Source organism: Heterocephalus glaber, unplaced genomic scaffold (assembly GCF_053883595.1).
Source record: "Heterocephalus glaber isolate CG9 unplaced genomic scaffold, H.glaber_assembly_v1.0 deba00001613, whole genome shotgun sequence".
NCBI lineage: Eukaryota > Metazoa > Chordata > Mammalia > Rodentia > Bathyergidae > Heterocephalus > Heterocephalus glaber.
In genome coordinates, this window is record NW_028258384.1 from 1,214,882 (window position 1) to 1,230,818 (window position 15,937).

Genomic DNA, 15,937 nt, shown 5'->3' on the forward strand with positions numbered 1-15,937 from the left:
AAACATTTTTCCATATAACTTAATAAAACATCTCAAGCACCAACAAGACACCAGAGGATGTGATTTGTTTCAGAAAGATCCCCAAAACCAATATTGAACAAATAGTGGTCTGGAAAAAAAACTCCAGTTAGTTAGCAGATTCCACATAAGCCAAGCTTCTACCTAATTTAAATTTTGATATAGTCATATGACACACGATGGAAACACAATCCGAGAAATGTGTTATTAGGCCATTTCATCCGTGTGTATCCTTAATTACACTTTCAGTTTCTCATACTAGAGAAACTATTCAGTATTTACACATGTGTGTCCTATTTATTTCACTTAAAAGGATGGCCTCAATATGCATCCATTTACCTGTAAATGTCTCTAGTTTCTGGTTCTTTTTTTTTGGCACTGGGGATCGAACTCTGGACCTTGCGCTTGCAAGGCAGGCGCCAGAACCACTGAAATCCCCAGCCCCAAGTTTCTGGATCTTTATGGCTGAGTAGTATCCCATTTTATTAAAAAACCACATCTTCTTTATGCAGTCTCCAGTTGATGGACACTTGGGTTGTTTCCAAGCTTTAGCGATTACAAACTGTACCGCTATAAACATGGGTCCACATATATCACCGTGGTATGATTCTTTTAATTCTTTTGGGAAGATACCCAGAAGGGGGATAGCTGGGTCAAATGGAACCTCTAGTCCTAGTTCTTTGAGGTATCTCCGTACGGATTTCCAGTGGTTGCACCAGCCTGCACTCCTACCAGCAATGGAGAAGGGTTTCTTTCTCCCCACACCCCCGCCAGCATTTGTCATTGGTTGATTTCTTGATAGCAGCCATTCTTTCTGGGGTGAGGTGGAATCTCAGTGTTGTTTTCATCTGCATCTCTCAAATGACCAGGATGTTGAACATTTTTTCATATATTTATTTGGTGCTTTTACTTCTTTGTCTGAGAAATGTCTGTTCATTTCAGATCCCCATTTTTGAATTGGGTCTTTGAATTTGGGGGGTCTGATTTTTTTCAGGTCTTTATATATTCTAGATAGTAGTCCTTTGTCTAAGGTACAGTTGCTGAAAATTTTTTCCCAGATTGTAGGTTGTCTCTTAGCTCTGTTGGTGGTTTCTCTTTCAGTGCAGTTTTTTTTTTTTTTTTTTTTTTTTTTTTTTTTTTGTACCGGGGATCGAATTTGGGTCCTTGTGCTTGCGCAGCAGGCAGCGAAACCACTGAGCTAAATCCCCGGCCCACAGAAGCTTTTTAATGAGATGAGATCCCAGTTGTTGATTCTTTGTGCAAGTTCCCATGCCACTGAGGTTTTGTTCATAAAGTCTTTTCCTGTACCAATGTCTTCAAGAGTTCTACCTAACTTATCTTCCAGCAAATTTAGTGTTTCTGTCTTAATATTTAAATCCTTAATCCACTTCTATCTTAGTTTAGTGCATGGTGATAGGTATGGGTCTAGTTTTAATCTTTGGCAGGTTGAAATCCAGTTTTTCCAACACCATTTATTAAATAAGCTATCTTTCCTCCAATGAGGATGGTTGGCTCCTTTGTCAAAGATGAGGTGGCTAAGCATATCTGTAGTTGTTTCTGGATGTTCTAATCTATTCCACTGATCCTCGGGTCTGTTCCTTTGCCAGTACCATGCTGTTTTTATCACAGTAGCTTTGTAGTATAGTTTCAAGTTGGGGATTTTAATACTCCCAGCCATATCTCTGTTGCCTAAAATTTCTTTTGCTATTCTAGGTCTCTTCTGGTTCCAAATGAATTTTTGGATTGTTTTCTCTAGTTCTGTGAAATATATTGTTGGAATTTCAATTGGCATTGCATTAAACCTATATAATAGTTTTGGAAGTATGGCCATTTTCACTATATTGGTTCTTCCTATCCAGAAACAAGGGATGTCTTTCCATTTTCTTATATTCTGCTCAATCTCCTTTTTCAGAGTGCTATAGTTTTCAGTGTAGAGGTCTTTTGCTTCCTTTGTTATATTGACTCCTAGATATTTCATTTTTTTGGATGCTATTGTAAAAAAAGGAATTGTTTCCCTAATTTCTCTCTTAGTGAGTCTATTATTTGTACATAAAAAGGCTATTGTTTTTTTCAGTATTGACCTTATATGCAGCTACTCTACTGAATCTGTCAATTAAGTCTAGAAGTCTTTTGGCAGAGTATTTTGGGCCTTCTATGTAAAGTATCATATCATCAGCAAATAATGACAGTTTAACTTCTTCCTTTCCTATTTTTATTCCTTTTACTTCTTCTCTTTTTTAATTGCTGTGGCTAATGTTTCCAGAACTATATTAAACAGGAGTGGTGATAGTGGGCATCTTTGTCTTGTCCCCAATTTTAGCATGAATGTTTTCAGTTTTTGAGCATTTAGTATCACATTGGCTGTTGGTTTTTCATAGATAGCCTTAATCAAGTTGAGATAAAGACATTCTATTCCAATTTTTTGTAGGGTTTTTCAGCTACACATGGGTCATTCTCCAAAATAGACCATATGCTAGCTCATGGGACATGTCTAAGTAAATGTAAAAGAATTGAAGTTACCCCCTGTATATTATCAGACCATAGTGCAATAAAATTGGAGATCAATGACATAAGAAACTGCAAAATTCCCACAAACACATGGAAATCAAATAACACCCTCCTGAACAACCAATGGGTCACAGAGGAAATTAAAGAAGAAATTAGACAGTTTCTACAAGTAAATGATAATGCCAGTACAACATAGAGGAATTTATGGGACACAATGAAAGCAGTTCTACGTGGAAAATTCATAGCAGTGAATGCCCATATTAGGAAAACAGAGAGAATTCAAATAAATAACCTAATGCAGAACCTCAAGCTCCTAGAAAAAGAAGTGCATAACAAACCCAAAGCTCATACAAGAGAAGAAATTATATGTTGTTGTTGTTGTTGTTGTTGTTGGTACTGGGAATCAAACTTGGAACTTGCACTTGCGAGGCAGGAAATGGAACCACTGAGCTAAATCCCCGGCCCAAAGAGAGGAAATTATAAAGATCGGAGCAGAAATCAATGCAATCGAGACTAAGAGAACAATACAAAAAATTAATGAATCAGAGTTGGTTTTTTGAAAGAATAAATAAAATCGATAAACCCTTAGCCAACCTTATCAAAAAATGAAAAGAAAAGACTCAAATCCATGCAATTAAGAGTGAAAATGGGGAAGTCACAACAAACCCAGCAGAAATCCAGAGGATCTAAAAGACCTACTTCAAAAACCTGTACTCTAATAAAATGGAAAACACAGAAGTGGACAAATTCCTAGATACATATGAATTACCAAAGTTAAATGAACAAGATATAGAAATTCTAAACACCCCAATTACAATGAGTAAAATTGAAAATGTAATAAAAAATTTACCAACAAAGAAAAGCCCCAGGTCCTGATGGCTTCACTGCTGAATTTTACAAGACATGTAAAGAAGAAGTATCACCATCACTCTTTAAAGTCATCAAGGAAATTGAAAGGGAAGCAAAGCTTCCAAATTCATTCCTGGAAGCAAGTATTACTTTGATTCCAAAACCAGGGAAAGACACAACCCAAAAAGAGAACCACAGGCCAATCTCCCTAGTGAATATTGATGCAAAAATCTTCAACAAGATACTGGCAAACAGAATACAAATGGTCATTAAGAAGATCATACATCCTAAGCAAGTTGGATTTATCCCAGGGATGCAAGGACGGTTCAACATTCGTAAATCAATAAACATAATACACTATATATTAACAGAGTCAAGGACAAAAACCATATGATCATTTCAATAGATGCAGAAAAGGCATTCAAAAAAATCCAACACCCATTCACGATAAAAACCCTACAGAAAATTGGAATTCTTTATATAGTTTTTATAGTGATCTTTTTTTTTTTGGTACCAGGGATCGAACTTGGATCCTTCCGCTTGCAAGGCAGGCTGCCGAACCACTGAGCTAAATCCCTAGCCCCCAATAGTGATCTTTGTCAGATATATGATTGTCAAACATTTGCTCCACTCTCTAGTTGCCTTTTCATTGTTAGTTATGTCCTTTGATGCACAGAATTTATAAGTTTTGCTTTAGTCCTACTTCTGTATTTTTTTTTGCCTACATCTCTATAGCATAATCAAGAAATTATTGCCACTTTATTGTCATGAAGTTTCCCTCAATATTGTCACGGTTTATACATTTAACTGTTACATTTGAATATTTGATTCATTTTGAGGTCATTTTTGCACATGATGTAAGGTAATAACATTCTTGTGTATATGAGTATACTGTTTTGTCTACACCAACTTATGAAAAGATGTTCTTTTTGCCCATCGAATGGTCTTGACATTCTGTCAAAAGTTTTTTGACCATGTATGTGAGAATGTTTCTGTGCTATTTTATTGTTAGCTGATATGTGTGTTTTTATGCTTGATCATGTTTTATGGTAAAGTTTTTTTTTAATCCCTAAAGGCCCTGTTTTATCTTGCACAGTGCTGTGTTAACTATTTTCATGGGAATTTTGGGGTACAGTTATATAAAGTATATCATTTAACTCTCAAAATTTAAATTTAGTTTTTTATTTATGTTATAGCATAGGTCTCATACTGGATAGTTAGGATACTCATTTTTTTTTTTTTTTGGTACCGGGGATCGAACTCGCATTCTTGCACTTGCAAGGCAGGTGGCAGAACCACTGAGCTAAATCCCTGGCCCTAGTTAGGGTACTCTTGATACAGGGGGAATAGATGTAACTCCCAAACCCACTAGATATCCAAAACGCAAGTTGGTGTTCTCTAAAATTGAAGAATGAATTCTAGGGAAAGGGAGGTTAGGAGTAGGAAAATTTTATTGAGAGAAAGATAGCTTCTGTCTAAGAGAGACAGAAGGGGGACTGGAAAATGTGTTGCCTGCCCACCTTGTTTCTCAAAGGTGTTTTATTGGACAAAGTCATGAGGTGATGTGGGTTCAAGGTGGAACTAAACTATAGTCAACTAGTAAGATTACAAGTACACTCACTTAGGTAATAATGATCCAATGGGAAATCACAAGGCAGGTTTGAGGTGGAACAAAATTATGATCAACCAATAAGATAACAAGTATACTCATTTAGGTAATATTAATTAAATGGGGACCAAATGGGGAAGTGAATCATGTAGCAAGTGTACAAAGGATTTTCAGAAAAGGGTGGGTCAAAGACCTTTCCTGGAAGGGAAGGGTTAAGGTCTTGGTCCCCTACCCAGGCGATTAATGTGTATTTAGAATATCAATCACTGCTATTCATCCCTAAGGGAAGTACATGATGGGTGTAATAGTTTCTCTGCTTTCATAATGCTGAACTTTAGTGAATGTGTCTTGATTGTCCTTCATATTGACTCCTGGGTGGCTCCCCCCCCCCAACTCTCCAGGAGATATCTAATTAACTTACCTATCTACAATACTGAAAAGATTGACTGAGTATGTACATGCTGGCACCAGGAGGTGGATGCCCAGTTTTATTTCCTTAGACAAAAAAGGGAGAAGTTTTGTTCTATGAAGGGATGAAACAAGTTGGACATGTCTTATTAAAATAGTTAATTTCGTACAAATCTGAGTTCTTTGTGTCCTAAAATTTAAGAATAGATTTAAGGACAAATGGAGGAATTGAAGAGAGTGTTTATTAGGAATAATAAGGGAAAGCCACCAGGAAGATAAAGAAACTCAACATGCTTTCTTTGTCTTGGCCTTAATCAGATAGGCAGAGCACAGGGACTTGTTTCAAAGGAGATGAATTCAAAATAGTTAAAAAAGAAATGGTCTGTCTTAGATTTCTAATGTTTTCTGTTTAAACAGAGGTAGGGGAGGAGGTAGGCAGGAGGTGTCAACTAACTTAGCATACCTTATTCCTTGGTGGAAAGGTTCTTATCTCCCTTTTTATTGTATCCTTCCTGTGTTTGTCTTTGCAACTCTAAGCTTAACAAACTGCTTAAGTTAGTTTTTAAAGGTGCGCTATTTTCCTTTATGGGACCCTATAATCAAGCTGCTCTGACTGCATTCTCATAATAATAACTACTAAACTATGATATTTTTGTCTAATTTTATTCCTTCCCTCCTCTCTTCCTTGGTATAAAAGATCCTAATACACCAGCACACTGTGAGATGATGATCTGGGTGATGAAGCCTCTCCATCTCTTCAGAGCTAATTTTAAATAAACCGTTTTTCCTTTTTACCAAAACAAATGCCCTCTTTTTTTTTAACCAGGTTCCAGGATTCTATGGATTCTTTCTAGAGATTCTTTCTAGGGTCTTCCTGTCCTGAACAAAGAATTGGACAAAACAAGGGCAAATGGTAATGAGGTTTTGCATTTATTAAAGATAGGAAAAGAAACATGGCCTATAGAGTGAGTGTGGGCTAATTAAAGGTAGGAAAAGAAGTACACTCTCAAGGTGAGAGTGGACAATTGTGAAAAAGAGAACATAATGGCCAAGAGCTCAGCTCAATGGTGGCCATCTTTTATATCTCCTACTCCTCAGACTGATGTCAGGTCTAGGCTGTCTTATCAAAAACCTGCTTCAGTTTTCATGAGAAGAATTAAAGATAGCATTGTCTAATTGTTCTAATATGCAGGGCTTTGGAAACTTTTTCTGTGTATATCCTAGATCTCCATGATTGACAGAGCATGACCATTTGCTCAGCCAGTTTGCCACACCATAATTCCCTGCCTCATTTCCCCCTGAGAGACATAAATCCTCACAATTCTTTATGGGCTACTGAGGGTGTGGTGATCTCTGTAATCATATAGCTACTTCTAGCTGAAAGGGGCTGTAGGTCCTACCTACTGTGGATTATGTGCTCTCCAACTGCCTTAAGATATTCTGGCTCCCTGGCTGGGTTGAAAAAACAAAACCTATCAGAAGACAATAAGAAAGGAGTTAGTGTCCATGTGTGAGGGTTATTGAGCTGCCAGTTCAATGGGAGAAAGCTCGGTGAATTTGTCAGGAAAGTAATTTTATTGTTATGTCAGGGATGTAGAGCCCAAACATGAGAAGGAGCAGGTCAGATCTCTGTGCTTCCTGTGGAGGAGAAAGTGTGGCAAAAGAGGAATATTAGATAAATTACCAAGAGCCTGAGAGTAATACCCCTTGAAAGATTGCCCACATTATGGATCTAATTAAAAACAGGTGTCTCAGAGCTGGGGATTTAGCCCAATGGTTCCACCACCTCACAAGCACAAGGTCCTGAGTTTGATCCCTGGTACCAAAATAAAAAAAAACAAAAATTTCCCTTTGGGCTGGGGATTTAGCTCAGTGGTTCTGCCACCTGCCTTCCAAGCACAAGGACCAGAGTTTGGTTCCCGGTACCAAGAAATAAAATAAAAACAGGTGCCTCATTACCTCTCCCCATTTAAACTGTAGTATATTGGGGGGCATTAATGACTCTACTTATCTATGCTCAGCGCAAAAGTGGAGTTTTTTTTTAAAGAAGAGCCTCAGGTCTTCTAGAGGTTCACAGGAGTAGCTTTCGTCTTTTGGATGGTCTTTTTCCTCAGACAGTTCAAGTAGAAATGGTTTTATAATTGTCAGTCCTCCCCAGGATATATTCATCTCCTCTGCACAGGTTCTAACAAAGAAGCTGGTTTGAACTTGCCAGGGTTAGTGGCCAAGCTTTGTAGACCTGTCAGGAGGTCACCACTAGTCCTAGTCCTATGAAAATTTGAGTCACCATTTCCCATGTAGAGTTTTGTTTTTTTTTAAAGCTTTCTACTGTGTCCCTTGAGGAATGATCAGTGTACTGGTTTTAATGGTTTCTCAGAAACTGGGAATAAGGTTAGGGTTTTGAGGGGCCATATGGCTGCCCTTTTTGCCTCTTTCATTTTTTGATTTCCTAAGGAGATTTTAGACATGTTTTGTTGTTGTCCTTTGAAGTGAATGACAGTGACCTGCCTGGGAAGATAGAACTACTTCTAATATTACTAGTAAATCTCTTCCTAGTAAGGCAATAGGGCACTGCGGGACAATTAAAAACTCATGGCTGAGGGGTGGGGATTTAGCTCAGTGGCACTGTGTCTGCCTTGCAAGCACAAGGTCCTGAGTTTGATCCCTGGTACCAAAAAAAAAATCCTCATGGTTGATTGTTTGGTCTTTGAATTGACATGTAAGAGCAGGTGCAAAGAAGCTCCGACTAGGGCTCCCATAAACTCAAATTATGACGATAGATATACAGGAGGGTTTTCTACAGAAAAAAGCTAAAGCAGAGTAATTGAATTTGCTTATTCATGACATCCTGGGTCACCTGTGGTTCCTCACAGGAGATGGTGATAGCTGAGAACCCAGGTGGGGCATTGCAGATTGCCCCAGGCCCCTTCAATCTTCTTCTTCAGAGTGGAAGGTAAAGGTTTGGCTTGCCTAGCTCCTCTCTGGGAGCAGGGTCAATCAATCCTCCAGTGCCATGACTCAGGCACATCAGCCACCTGACACATAGAGGAAGGCCCAGGTGGTGGTTATGTGTCCAATGTCCAGTTTTTGTTTCTTTTTTTAAATAATTTTTATTGTTTTTTTCTTTTGTTTGCATTAATTTTATTTATTTATTTTGGTACCGGGGATCGAACTTGGGACCTTGCACTTGTGAGGCAGGTGGCGGAACCACTGAGCTAAATCCCTGGCCCAATGTCCAGTTTTCTTGCAGGCCTTTATTGGCCATGGGTTTTCCCTTGCATGACTTGTGTATGCTTAAAGCATTGCCAATTTGGACAGTCATAATTTTGCTGTCTTTTTTTTCAGCCCTTCTGCATTTTTCCTCATCTAGATCTCAGTTGTTGAATACAGAAATGGCTGTGTCTAGTAACTGGCTCATAGGGATCTGGGGTACATCAAGTGGTGAAAACAAATTGGATATCTTGCCATGAGATGTCCAAATCAAGGGTGAAAGTTTTTTTTTTCAAAGGGTCAAAGTTTGAAACTCCCTGAAAACTTACTAGCATCTGAAAATACTGGGTCTCTCTGTGCTGATAGGCTCTGGTAGGATTCCTGGGTCACATGAATGAAAGGGGACTGATTTACTGGCCTGAAAATTTTGAGGAGGAGGTCAAGCAGACCTCCCTGTAAGGTCATTTTCATTAAATAGGTGGGAGAGAACCATACACCCCTATGAGATAGGTGGGGATCTGAGGATGGGTTTATCATTATTGTCCTCTTTTTCTTTTGTACCAAGGATCAAACTTGGGACCTTGCACCTGCAAGGCAGGTGGTGGAACCACTGAGCTAAATCCCCAGTCCTATTATCCTCTTCTTGCTAAGGGGCCAGGGTAAGTACCATAGATTCTGGGTTTTTCCAGAGATAGAGACACAAAATCTTTAACATAAGGAATTTCACTCTACCACCTAAGCTTTTTGCAGAAATGATTTAAATAAAAAAGAATATTGCAATTTAATCTGCCATCTTGTACCCATCTCTCACCATTCTTTACTTCATACTTAACCCAAACCATATTGCAATGGTAGATAAGTTGTTCCTTTTTCAGATTGGCAGGCTCAAATCATACCCAATGTTGAAGGATACAGCTTAATGGTGACTTTGGTGGGATCTGTGGGGTGCAGTTCATGGTGATTCCCATAGCTCATCTTGGGACCTATGGAGAGAAGGAACTAGGTCTGTGGTCCTTTAGATGGTACCCTATGAAGAAGGAAGCAGACCAGTTGAGTTCACAAGTAGTCCCTTGTGAGACATAAGCACTAAACAGACATCTCTGTCTGAAGCTAGGTTGGTACCAGTGCCTTCCTAGAAGAGTGGAGTCCCATGGGGACACCCTTAGCCACTTGAGAAACAATACATTCTTAAGCAATCAGGATGGAGACCCCAGGGGGCTCCCTCAGGTAGTGCTCTTAAGAGAGCAAAGTATAGCCCCCACCATTCCTTAGCTGCTTAGGAAACAATATCTTATGTCTTACATTTATCCTAATGATACTTTTTTAAGACAGTAGGGGTAGAAATCTCTTTTGCAGTTGACAGAAGAAAAAAAAACTTTAAAAAGTTCTAAGTACAAGGATAACTCTACTTTTGCATGTTCACGGCCACTTGAGTTGTTTACTGTCTGTTCCTTTGTTCTGCACAGGCTCCAAGGCATGTTTCTAAATTACCTGAATTTCTGTTAGAAGAAATAAGGAGAGGATCCAACCTGATTCAGAAGAGTAGTGGGGAAGAGGCTCATATGTTTCCTAAAATCAGAGGCTTACCTCTGATCTACAAGGGTGAGATTTCCTGGTGTTCTTGAAGTCAGTTGAAAAAAAGAAAATTGCAAACAAATATGGCAGAACCACCTAACTGACCCACATGACCAACCCAAGTGGTCAACGTACATGATGCATCCATATACCTCACTTACATAATGAACCAAAATGGCCATCAAACATGGCAGAAAGGTGGGCTGGAATGAAACAAGGCCAAGAGAAAGCCACTCAATAAGGATGCCAGAGACAAAAGGCCATTGAGGGGGATAAGTGTGGATACGACTTTGAGCACAAGTAGGCTCCCAAAACAGTGAGAAAGCTGAACAAAGTATTGGAAAAAACAAAAATGTGAGGCTGAAAAAGGATATTAAACTCTAATTCACACATGTAAAATCTGAATGATCCATTCTGTGGTTGGTTTAATAAAAGGCTCTATGACAGCTCTTAAATGATTCATACCCACAATGAGTGATTGAAAACAGGAAAATGAAGCAGGTAAAAGGGTGATAAACTTGAGAGAGTCCTATGGTCCTCTCTTACTAGCTATGAGAAATACCAAGGCTGTGTGCTTCCTCTCCCCCATCCTACATGGTGGAAGATAATAGGAAACTGTTTCCAGAGCCAGAAGAAAGCCTCCTGAGTTCCTCAGCTTCCATTAATTTTTAACACCCTCTAGGTCCTGCCTCATCCCAAAAACCAACATCAGAAAAAAAGTTAAAAGATTGGAGCCCTCTGACAGATGAAAGGCCAAGTGGGGAAAAAAGGGGAGAAGGAGATCAGAGCTTTTGTAAGTGACAGAGAGAGGAAAAGGAAAAAAAAACCCAAAAGCTAAACCCATCCTTCTTGGCTTAAGTCCATAGATTTCAGAAAGGAAAGAAAGAAAACTGTGCCTAAAAGGGCCTTACCTGTTCCTGTTGGCTTGGCCAAACTATGTTATCAAGGTTCTGGGGTCACAGACTCCTTCTAGAGATTCTTTCTAGGTTCTTCTTGTCCTGAACAAAGAATTGGACAAAACAGGCAAAAAAGGTAGTAAGGTTTTACATCTATTAAAGATAGGAAAAGAAAAATGCTCTGCAGAATGAATATGAGCCAATTAGAAGAAAAAAGTATACACTGCAGGGTGAGGGTTGTACCACTGTGAAAGAGAGAACACAGTGACCAAGACCTTAATGGTGGCTATCTTTTGGTCTCCCAGTCCTTGGGCTGACTTTAGGTCTAAGCCATCCTGTCAAAAACTTGCTTGATTTCTTGTGAGAACTGCAGATAGCATTTGTTGATTGGTCCCAGATGTAGGCCTTTTGGAACTGTTTTGATGCACATTTCTTACATTTCCATGATTGACAGGTCATACCCAGTTGCTCAGCCAGCTTGCCACACACTAATCTCCTACCTCATTTTGATTTGGTCATTAGTGAGCAAACAAACCTGAGCATAGGAACCTAAGTGGCTGGTAACAATAAGTTCAATTTGTGCATTAGAAGATGTAGTTCATGGACCTGATCTGCTTTAGTGCGTACATTGAAGCTGACTGTGGCACAGTGTGCAAAGTCTTCAATATTGGGCTCATTGGTTTGTGTATGTCATATGAGACATTTTATTTTCTGCATGGATACCTACTCAGGCTGAGGCAGGTCTTGATTTTGTGATTGATTGATTGATTGATTTGATTGAGGCAAGGTCTTGATGTGTAGTTCAGGCTGGCCTTGAACTTACTATGTACCCCAAGCTGGCCTTGAAGTTGTGGCAATTCTCCTGTCTCAGCCTCCTGAGTGCAGGGATTACATATATGCCACCATACCTAACTGGTTAGGTGAATTATGATGGCACAATGGGTTTGAACTCCTTGTGTAATTAAAGGCAATGTTAGTCCTCTAGGCTTGCAAATTTCTTTTAATTCCAGTATCTTGGATACAGAGGGAGCAAAAGTGATGTTGGTGTAGCTAGAGCTACACTGTGTCAAAAACAGGCCAAAATACAGGTGGCCAATTTGCAATGTTTCTAGCAGTCTGAATTTTTACCTAGATGATGATGTAAAGAAATTGTTTGGAAACAGGTTTTAAATCAGTTATGTGTCAATTAAAACATCAAGGCTGGGACTGGAGATTCTGCATAGCCCTCTATTAGTCTATCTGCTATGGACCCTTTGCTTCTTCTTCTTTTTTTTTTTTTTTTTTTTTTTTTTTGTGACAGGCTAGCTGGTGAGGTTTTAGGTTGTAGGGCTTGTATTAGCCCAACTGGAAGGCAGATGAATCTCATAATTTGCCTTATCTGATTTATGAATTAAATGTGTTTCATGTATGCAGTATATTGTTAGATCTTGCTTCTTGATCAATTCTGCCAGTCTGTTTCTTTTCATTGGTGAATTGAGACAATTAACATTGATGGTAATAACTGGTATGTATTGACTTCTCCTTGTCATGTTATTTTCCTATTGTTGGTTTGCTTTTCCCCCCTCTGTTTAATTGCTTTCCTTGCCTGGTGGATTCATTCTGTTGGGGTTCATGCAGTTGTAGTCCTTGTTATCTCTTTCTAGAATGTCCTTCAGAACATTTTGTAGTGCTGGTTTGGTGGTCATGAATTTCCTCAGGTGTTCTTTGTCATGGATATATCTTATTTCTCCATCAATTTTGAAAGATAGTTTTGTAGTTTTGAAGGGAGCACAGAAAGAGTTACTCAGATTCATGTGACCAAAGTGTGACCTCTGTATGTGCCAGGCTTGAGGACTGGGTACCCTCCAAGAGTTTGTCCTTGAGGGAATAAACACCTTAATCTGGACTATTTGGTACAAGGACTCTGCCCTAGCTCCTAGCCAGATCCGAGAGCAGACTCCTTCTAAGACACATAGGCCTCATTAACAAGAGGCCACCTTTGTATGACATGCTATATAAGCTAGCAGGGAAAAAAAGCCAGCTTTGGTAGACTAGCAGAACTGCATCCAGGAATTCTGCCCAGCAGGACCCTGACCAACCACTGTCTCAGGATTTCCCCAGTTTTCCTCAGGTGTTGAGGCACTACCCTGACTGGTGGTGTATTACTTCTATCTGTCATACTTTCTTTTCAATATTCTTATTGATTATTGATTGAAACCTTGTACTAAAGCTATCTTTACTTTCACTTTCATGTGGCATGGTGTGACTTTTTTTTTTTTTTTTTTGGTACCAAGGATCGAACTTGGGACCTTGCGCTTGCAAGGCAGGCAGCAGAACCACTGAGCTAAAGCCCCAGCCCTATGCTGTGACTTTCATCAAAGATTGAGCCTCAATTTAACTAAGTGGTGCACCCGAGTAGCTTGGTATTAACCCTTGCTACAATAGGGTTACATCAATCTGTGTTGGAGGTTGTTTTCTTTTAGGCCTTGAAATACTTCACTCCAAGCTCTCCTTGACTTGAGGGTTTGTGTTGAGAAGTCTGCTGTAATTCTGATGGGCTTTCCTTTATAGGTGATTTGTTTCTTTTCTCTGACAACTTTCAATATTCTGTTCTTGAGTTTCTGGAATCTTGGCTATTATATGGTTTGGTGTAGGGTTTTTTATCATGGCTAATTGGAATTCTATATGCCTCGCTTATCTATATGTCAAATTCTTTTTCCATGCTTGGAAAGTTTTCTGCCATTACTTCTGTGAACAGGTTTTTTATATCATTTGTACTAGCTCCCATTTTTTCACTGACTCCAATCACTCTTAGGTTATTCTTCTTTGCATCATCTAGCAGCTGTTGGATTGAGTTTTGGTGGTCCCTTGCTATTTTTAAGAAATATTTCTTTTCATGATTGCTAATCACAATCCTGTCTTCTATATCTGATATTCTGTCCTCACATTGGTTCATTCTACTGTGTATACTTTCAACGGAATGTTTAATCTCTTGGATATCTGTATGAATCAGTTTCACAGATTCCATTTCTTTACCATGTTAGGCATTTACGGTTTCCACATTTTTTTAAGCTCTTCTATTTTTTTATCTGTATCTGCTCTAGAGTCACTAAGCATGTCTTTCATTATTGTCACCATCTCTGTAGTTATCTGAGAAATTATTTCTGATTTGATTTTTTCTAGAGCTTCATATCTGCTTTGTTACCTCTGCTGTTATCACTTTGGAGAGTCCAGATGGGTAGCTTTCAAATTGTTCCACCTCATTCCTCCCTGGGTTTGCCTTTGGTGAGCTGGAAGTCTAGGGTTGCATCTTGCTTCTGTGTCTTCTCATTTTCTATTTCTTTTTAGTTTAATTCCTGGGTTGATGCTTATAAATTGCTTATGTCAGTAGCTTTATTGCTAGTATTGAGAACCAATAGGAAATGACTACTTCTCAGAGACTTCTTCCAGGTGTAGCTGGCTTTTGAGTTTTGAGTCTGTTGCAAGATTCTACCTCCTCAATTTATTAGGGATGAGAAGTTGCTGCTACTTGGCCCAGCCCCTGGTTCTTTGGCCCTGGTATTATTTATGACCTTTAGACAGTCTCAGACTTGGCTAACCAGGAAGAGCAACTGATTAGAACAATTATCTCACTTCAGCTAAGGTAGCACAATCAGCAATAACAATAGCATCAAATGTACCCTAGAAAATAACAAACTATGCTATTAATTTGTCACATTAACTGTGTCAACTAGATTTTTGGTTATATATCAAAATCTACAACAAACCAGAAAATTGTATACAGTAAGTAAGTCCTCAGTATGGTAATTTTACCCTTAGGGGAAAAAAAATGGGGTTGGGGGAAAAATAGAGAAAAAGAAGAAGAGGAGGAGGAGGAAGGAGGAGGAGGAGGAGGAGGGGAAATTAGAAGCAAGGCTGAAGGCCACAGGCAGATTATAAGAACTTTGGGAAACTGATGAAGAAGACTGGAAGGAAAGAGAGTAGGAAGAAATAAAAAGAACAACAAAACAGAACAACAACAAAATTAAAAACAATGTTCACACTCATATAAAAACAAGAACAACCAAGAAAAAACAAAGCCAAACAAAAACAAGAAAAAAGAAGATAAGAAAAAAATGTCCACTTTAAAGTGTGTCTCTGCTGTCACTGGTATACAAAGTGGACAGACAGAGTCAAGATCCATGTTGATTAATCCTAGCAAGCCAGCCATAGGTTTACAGAAGGGTATTGAATAATCCCAGAAAGCCTGCACCTTTAGTCCCACTGAAGTTCAGGCTCATTTCTGGCTGTGAGAGTGGGACCCAATTTGTTTTAGACACTCCATGTGCCTCTTGCCAGATGGAACTCAGCTCCTTGGCCTCCTGCTGACTTAACTCAGCAGCCTCTCCCTGACACTGGGAGCTTCTAGATGGAGCTAGCCTGCAGTTGCTCTGAGTTCTGAGCTCAGTTGGCCCCTCTCCAAGACGGCTACTGGCCAATCGCCCTGTCCTGGGGGCATCTGAACCCAAATAACTCACCAGCCACTGCAGTCCACTGTATCCACCACTCTATTCAACTGGTGCATTTCTTTGTTGAGGCATCTGGGATCACCATTAATCACCATGTATCTGCAGGTTCAAGATGCCTCTCCCACACAGTGAGTCAGGGCTCAAGGGGAAAGCACTGCTTGCCATCTCTTTTCTTTGGGGGGGGGGTACCAGGGATTGAACTCAGGCCCTTGTGTTTGTGAGGCAGGCAGTGGAACCACTGAGCTAAATCCCTGGCCCTTGCCATCTCTTTTTTCATTGAAGTCTCTCTTTGCTCTCCCCATGGACTTCAATTCTCACTTCAGATCCTTCCTGGGTTCTGGGGACCCACTTCCTTTCTTGTCTTCCTCACATTGCTA

At 39.4% G+C, this 15,937-nt stretch overlaps 1 long non-coding RNA gene across 26 annotated transcripts in view; it reads right to left on the minus strand.

Annotated features, from left to right (window-relative positions):
* Nucleotides 1-1,635: 1,635 nt before the first annotated feature.
* The window catches only part of LOC101726012 (uncharacterized), a 188,747-nt gene continuing 174,445 nt past the window's right edge, over nucleotides 1,636-15,937 (minus strand). For 21 of the 26 annotated variants that reach the window (XR_015445563.1, XR_015445555.1, XR_015445565.1 and 18 more), the window contains 2 exons: nucleotides 11,089-11,175; nucleotides 6,945-9,585 (listed from right to left, as the gene is read on the minus strand). This is a non-coding gene — a long non-coding RNA (uncharacterized LOC101726012). Of the gene's footprint in view, nucleotides 3,733-6,944; nucleotides 9,630-11,088; nucleotides 11,176-15,937 lie in introns of those variants that run through there. The other 5 variants (XR_015445556.1, XR_015445572.1, XR_015445551.1 and 2 more) reach the window with 5 other exon arrangements.